The sequence below is a fragment of the Stenella coeruleoalba genome (assembly GCF_951394435.1).
Source record: "Stenella coeruleoalba genome assembly, chromosome: 11".
In the NCBI taxonomy this organism is placed as follows: domain Eukaryota; kingdom Metazoa; phylum Chordata; class Mammalia; order Artiodactyla; family Delphinidae; genus Stenella; species Stenella coeruleoalba.
Genome location: NC_137157.1, coordinates 48,846,556 through 48,853,847, shown reverse-complemented (window position 1 = coordinate 48,853,847; position 7,292 = coordinate 48,846,556). Strand labels below are relative to the sequence as shown.

The 7,292-nt window shown below is 43.8% G+C and overlaps 1 pseudogene across 1 annotated transcript; it reads right to left on the bottom strand.

Moving 5' to 3' along the window:
* Window positions 1-393: 393 nt before the first annotated feature.
* LOC307194577 (lipoyl synthase, mitochondrial-like) lies at window positions 394-2,631 on the bottom strand (annotated as a pseudogene). Its single transcript has one exon. The product of its transcript is annotated as a lipoyl synthase, mitochondrial-like (transcript).
* Between the last annotated feature and the right edge of the window lie 4,661 nt (window positions 2,632-7,292).

Here is a 7,292-nt window from a genome sequence, read left to right as displayed (position 1 = left end):
ATGTGAATAAACTTCTCTGTGTTTTTCTCTTGGTAATCGGTCTTTTGTTCCAGGGGCCCTGGCCAAGAACTTAGAAGGGTAGAGGAAAAATAATTTTTTCCTACCCTGCAGGGTCAAAGTCATGAAGCACCTTTCCTTTAGATGTTTAACATGCTCTCCAAATAAACTTCTAGCCAGAGATAAGGGGATCCAAGGACAAGGCTGAAACCCACACCAGACATAGGGTGTGTGTGCATGTGTCTGTGTACACACAGAATTCTATGAATTTCTTGCAAACCGAATATATTACATTGTATGGGGGGGTGGTTAAAGGTATTAAATTGTTAAATGCCAATATTTAAATCATACAACTTTTGTAACCTTGATTTAGTCTCCCTCCTCCCTTTTAAATATAGTAGGGTTATAGTCTCCAAATTTGAGAGTGACTTTTTTTTTTGATTTTCTAGACGTTTTTAATGTATTTTTTAAATTATACTCTTAACAGTAAATTCTTACAAAGATGTTTTATGATTACATTATAACAAGCAATTGTTTACTGGGACAAAGAAGATATGCTAAAAGACAAATGAATTATTATAATTAAATATGCACAACTTATTGACATTTTTCTTAAGACAAAAAGACTGGGATATTATCCACTGAAGTCTAGGCATTCTGCCATCACTTCTGTTACCAACTGGAGTCAAAGTTTTAAAATTCCTGTGATCTTGAATGTCTTGTTAAGTGTTAGAGGGCTTTTTTTTTCTTTTAGCTACTAGATTTTTCAGGAAAAATTCACCTGCTTTATATGAAGAACACACCAGAGGGCCACTTGCAGTCTAATGAAATCCAAGTTCATTTCCTGCTTTTTTCCCAGTGTTTGAACTTTTCAGGAGTAATGTATTCTTCAACCTTAAGGTGGCGCTTTGTTGGCTGCATATATTGTCCCAAAGTCAAACAGTCCACATGTGCCTCACGAAGTACTTTCATCGTTGCATATACTTGCTCGTCATCCTCACCTAAACCCAACATTATAGGTGTTTTAGAATAACATCAGGTCGAACTTCCTTGGCGTGTTTCAGTGCACGTAGAGACTGGTCCAAACTGGCCCGGGGATCACGAACTTTCCTCTGTAGTTCTGGAACTGTTTCTACATTATGTGCATACACATCTGATCCTGACAGAGCAACTTTTTCTGTTGCTGTAAGATCTCAGAAATCAGGGGCGAGACATTCCACAAGGATTTTCGGATTCCTTTCCTTTAAGTAAGGCACCGTCTTTGCAAAGTGCTCAGCTCCTCCATCAGGCATATCTTCTCGATCCACAGACGTCAGGACTACATAATCCAGACCCCACTCTGCAATTGCCTTTGCAATATTGTAGGGCTCCTTGGCATGCAGTGGAGGTGGATTTCTTGCAGTCTTAGCAGAACAAAACCTACAACCTCTTGTACATGTGTCACCCATCAACATGATTGGGGCAGTGGCATATTCTCTGCCGCCCCAACACTCTCCAATATTGGGACACCGAGCTTCCTCACACCCTGTATGGAGATTTAAATTCTGCATTGTATTTTTCAGTTTAGTGTAATTTTTTCCCCATGGGAATCTCCGTCTTTAGCCATGGAGGTAGTCTTAACCATTCTCCTTTCTGGCGTTTTATGCCTCCTTTATACTCATCCCAGGTGCTCTTGTCTGCTAGATCACCAGATACAAAATCTTGAAGGTCTGGTCCATTCTGTAAAAATTCCTTTTTTTTTAAAAAAAAAATCTGGCAAGGAACTTACTTGACTGGACTGCATAAATATCTTCCAAATACCCAGGGGCCCACGCTGTGGACTGCGCTCCCGCAGCATAGAGACATCCCTCTCTTCTTTTGCTAGTAGGGCCAAGGGATCACTAATTCCCAGGAAAAGAGAGATGGAAGAAAAAAGAGAGTGACCTATGTTTAAATGGCCTGGATATGCATCAAAAGTTGCAATGAGCTTTAATTATGCTGACTGTAAACCAAAAATACATGGTACACAGTATGACAAATACAAGGATATTTATGGCAACAAGAGGGAAAATTGATAGAAATTAGAAATGTTTTGGAAAATCTGGAAGGAATGTTGTCATAAATATGGAAATTTCTCCTAGAAAGTGTAGGTCACTCTGTGCCACCACGGGAGAGTCCTGGTCATCTTTTTTCCTCAGCATTGACAGACCATTTTGGTCTCTTGAAAATTATGTAATTTTGCATTTCTCCATTCCTCACATTACATCAGACACAATGGATACAAAAGCAACTTGAATATTGTTTGGTTCTCTTTAATGCTAATTACTGGACTATACTCATTGACATAGCTATGGTCTAGAGTTTGAATTTGCACAACCTCAAATCTCAGAGACCAGATCTAGAGGTAGCTAGAAATCTGTGAAGTGTTGACTTTCTAATGCAGAGCCCTGTTTAAAAACAGCTCCCCGAGATGAGGGCTGGAGTGCTTGCCCCTTAAGTGTGCGGATCTGAGAGTTTGGCTCTGAGAGGTGTTTTGGAAATATTTGAATTGGCCTGAATTCCCATGTTCGAGGCAGAAGTGTGGGCCCTCGATATGGATTATTTGTTGTGGTTGCAGTTGCCAACACTGCTTCTCAACGTTTAAGAGACGTGTCAGTCAGTGGTGATGCTATTCTCATCTTCTGTGTATGCTAGAGAGAAGGACATCCCTAGCAGTGGACAGGCTTGAAAGCAAGTGTGTATGTGTTTGTACTGAGGAGAGAATGGAAGGCCGGGGCGGACAGAGCACTACCAGACTGGTGGAGAGCTCTTTGGTACCTTCCAGATAAAATGCCCCCTCCCCCCCAAGAAAGCAATAGATCAACCATGAGCTCTGCTGAAATGCCTTTCACCAAAGGAGCTACTTCTCTTTGTTGAGTGAAAGTGCAATTTTAAAAAGATGCTGACTCCAGTTGGTGCCCAAGTCAGTCCCTAACTATGACCTCTGTGGGTCTCCCAAGGTGGCCAGTGAGCTGAAACCAACATTTCAGAAGACCAGAGACTGAAGGTCCAGCCCTAGGAAGTAAACTGTATGATTATATATTCTGGGAAAAGTTAGACTGAGCATGTGGATAATAATAATTATATAACTGAACAACTAAAAGGAAAAGAAAAGGGAGTTGATTTATCCCATTACGGACTTAGTGCCTACTAGTTAATATGATTTGATTTCTTCTCTCCTTTAGTCTTCCCTGCCCTCCGCAGGGTTATTTGCCAAAGAGTGAATCATGACATGCACTGGTGTCTCATAAAAATTAGAGAAGACCTAATCACCTCATGAGATAGAAATCATGATCATGAAAATTAGAGAAAACCCCTCTCTGAAAGGCTTCTCAGGAGATGCAAAGAGCTATAGTTGAGATGATTTCAATGTCATACTCCTTTTCCCTCTCACTCTCTAACTCTTAAATTTCTAGAGAATATTCTCTTAATGGTGGTCAAATAGTAATAATAATAATGGTAATGATAAAGAAGAAACAGATAATAATGACTTGTGGCTGAAAGAAGCCTGAGTACTTTAAAACAACTGAACCTGCTGAACAACTTCAGCTTTGCCTCCTATGAGCTGCTATCTTTTTTTTCTTTTTTTTGTGTGTGTGTGTGTGGTACACGGGCCTCTCACTGCTGTGGCCTCTCCCGTTGCGGAGCACAGACTCCGGACGCGCAGGCGCAGCGGCCATGGCTCACGGGCCCAGCCGCTCCGCAGCATGTGGGATCCTCCCGGACCAGGGCGCGAACCCGCGTCCCCTGCATCGGCAGGCAGACTCTCAACCACTGCGCCACCAGGGAAGCCCTGAGCTGCTATCTTGTAGCAGGATTTAAAAAAAAAATTGCATGATGTAGTTACTAATTATATAACTTGAGAATTAGACACTAGGACATGTATCCAGTCTCTATTACTATCCTGGAGAGAAACAGAACACTGAATTCTAGTAGTGAATGTATCATTTAGAGTGCTACATCAGCTCTTCCGAGGGAAGCATAATTTCTAGGGCTGAGGAAGAAGCAACTAAAATCACAGTTTACATGGAACCGTTTGATCACTGTCTAGGTTAAAAAATGAGTCTTCTGGTTTTGTTGTTGCTAGTTTTCTTTCTTTGCCATGCTGCTGGCTTACTGACTGTGTGTGTGTGTGTGTGTGTGTGTGTGTGTGAGTGAGTGTGTGTTCAGTCATTTGCACATTTGTGTCTGTGGCATGCTTATCTAATCACGGCCTCCTCAGGGCCATCATCTACAGTCATACAGATCGTGCACTGTGCAAACCCCCTGAATAGGGCAGTGATGCTGCGAGTCAAAATCGGGACCATTGCCAGGCTTAACACAGGCCCCTAACAGAGAAGAAGAAAGAACTACCCTCATTTCTCCTGTGAGCAGGGGAGGGAGGTTAAGCAGGGACAAAATTCTTGGCTAAGTTGGAAGGGACTTGGTAGAGGGAGTGAGGAATCTTTTGATCTTCAGTGGTAGGTGTGATCTTAAAGAATAGAAGGTAGATGCTTGGGGCCTTACGTAGACATGGTGGTTTCTCTAGCCCTGGGCATTGGCCCAGGAATTTGCAAAGTTCCCAAAGCAGCTATGAAATCAGGTCCTGGCCTGAGAGCACTGGGGCCTGAGCCGTGGAAGCAGCCCTCCCTTCTCCTGGGTCAGCTTCCATCTACGTTCCTCTTCGGCCGCGAAAACCCTTTGGTTTTGGCGGTGCCCCCCACCCCCCATCCCTCTGCATGAGAGTGTGGCTGGAGAAACCAAAGAAACTCATCCTTGGCATTAACTTTGCAACTCTGCACTTAAAGTTTTCCCAAACTTTTTATACCCTTATACTTTCTCCTAGAACTTTCAGGTGGGGAGAAAAATTCTGATTTGATCCTATTTGAATTGTTTTGAGGGTCGTGTCCAGGCACCAGTATTTTTTAAAAGCTCTGTTGATCCTAACATTTATCTTGGGTTGAGAAAGGCTGTGATGGAGTCAGGGAGTGAGCTGGAGCTGGAATCCAGATGGCCTGCTGGGAGCTCTTTACTTTCTACGTGTCCACCTGTGTTGCTAGTACACCCCCTCCAATCCCCTTACTCATTCCAAACCTTGAGACAATTCCACTGGGCATCTTTCAACAGGGCTGCTCCAAACCTTCACAAAACTCAGTTGGGCATCTTTCAACAGGGCCGCTCTTGAGGCTGGAGACCTCTCCTGGCAACCAGAAAAATATGTATGGGAGAAGGTAGCTTGTCTCACTGGGCTGACCACCTTCATGTGACCTAGTGTTCCTTCCGAGGGAACACACAAGCCCATCTGCCCTTTCCACAGGGGCTCCGCTTTAGTTGGTGCTATCAGGCAAATCCCTGCCTTTCAGGATATCGGCAGGTCTGTACCTAGACTTTGGGGGACTCGAATGTCTGGATCACAATCTGAATGGCAGGATCCTCTCTTTGTGGAATGCTGGGGTCATCCAGCAAAGCCACAGAGGAATGGCTGGCATTCTATTGCTCAATCTGGACTCAGAAAATTCTTAGAGAATGGAATTTTTCCAATGAGAGGAGCAATTGAAGTTAGACTAAAGGGACAAGTTAAAGGTTGGGGATAGGTGGGTGTCTGTCTTCTGACAAGGATACTGGTGGTTTAATGACTGAGAAATATATGCACTAAGTTATATATGGAGACTCGTGATTCTGTGAGATTCTCTGGCAGACGAGAACATCTGTGATCAGTACTGGAAGCTTCCAGAGGCTTTCACTTCCCCCCAGTGCCACAGACGGCCATCTCTAGCTTTCGGCAGCCCTGCTCCATTTGTGTGCTGTGTCAGGGATAATGAAATCAGACAGGCCCACGGAGACTTCTTTTCCCTCCTCACAAATTTTTAATAAAACTATTTGAACAACAGAGCTGGGCATCTCTGAAGCCTGAAATTAAAGCAATAAGATGGAAGATGACTCGCTTGTCAGTCTGTACAAATTCCAGGGGAGTTTTTCTAAATCTGCCGACAATGTGAGCTCTCCATCTGGAGTCTTTTCTTCCTTATTTTCAGAGGAAGAAAATCCAGCACCAAGGAAGAGAAAAAGGGACACTTCATGTTCTGCCACTACAGCATATGAATGAAACCCTGAATCGGGTTTTCACAAAAATTTGGGGAGAGAATCGCTCTTGAATACGTAAGGGTCCCCCATTCCGATTTCCTGAGACAAAGTGTAGTCATAGTTGTTTGTTTGGTGACCGCCGCTCAGCCATCTGCCTTGCAGGAGGAACGGCCACTGGAGGTTCCCGGACTCGCTGGATTCCCATTGTCACCTTGGTCTTGATGTCCACTCTCGCCCTGGCGCTGGTGAAGGAATGCACAGCGCACTGGTCTCCAAGAGCTGGCACGCCAGGGGCGGAGCTGACAAGAGACACTCACAGAAGTCCTGTAATGTCATGTCAGGTGGTGCTAAGTGTCATGAGAAAAAATAAAACACATGATGGGGCAGTGGGTTATGGAGGACAGGGATATTTCAGACAGGGTGTTTGTGAAAGGCATCTGAGCTGCAGGTTGTAAATTAAGTATCTCTATGTTGGCTGGCCCGTTTTTCAAAGCAAAGCTCTTGGCATTAATTCTGCAAGTAAGATTATTTAGTTTTCTAAAAAAGAGATTTTATTTAGCCCTGGCTGAAATTTAACAAAGAATTACTAGCTCTCTCTTTTTTCCTCCTCTCCCCTTCCCCTCCCTTCTCCCTCACCTCCCCTTCCTCACTACCTCATCCCCCTTCCTCTCCTCTCCTGTATCTTTCTTTCATCTTTCTCTTATCTTGACCACCTATTCACAGCCAGGAATAAAAATGAATGCAAAATATTTCTATCCCTTTATACCTTGGGGGATATTTCTAGAGTCCTTAAGCTCTCTTAACACCCATTGGAAAGCTTGCAGCAGCTCATCTCTGCTGTCCTGTACCTTCTTGCTGGGACCCCCAAAATGTAAATCTGACTGTGGCTATCTGGGGCCTCGGGCCCAGACTTCCTATAATGTGTATGTAAAAGACATGAGTATCCTGCTGAAAGTGCCTAAAGAAAACAGTGAACCACCAGTCTAAGTTCTGTACTAATGTTACCTTATTTTCCACACTAAGGCATCGAAGCTAAATGAGGTACCCATGGTATACCATAACCATTTGCCTTAGAATAGAGTTGGAGTCTTCTTCTGTGCACATGTATTCAGGGCTGTACGGCTCAGTGTCCTGGCAGGGAACACAGTTCCACGCAAGCGATTTAAGTGAAGAGAATGTAGTCCCGGGGCTACTGTGAGTAGTGAGGAAGGGGT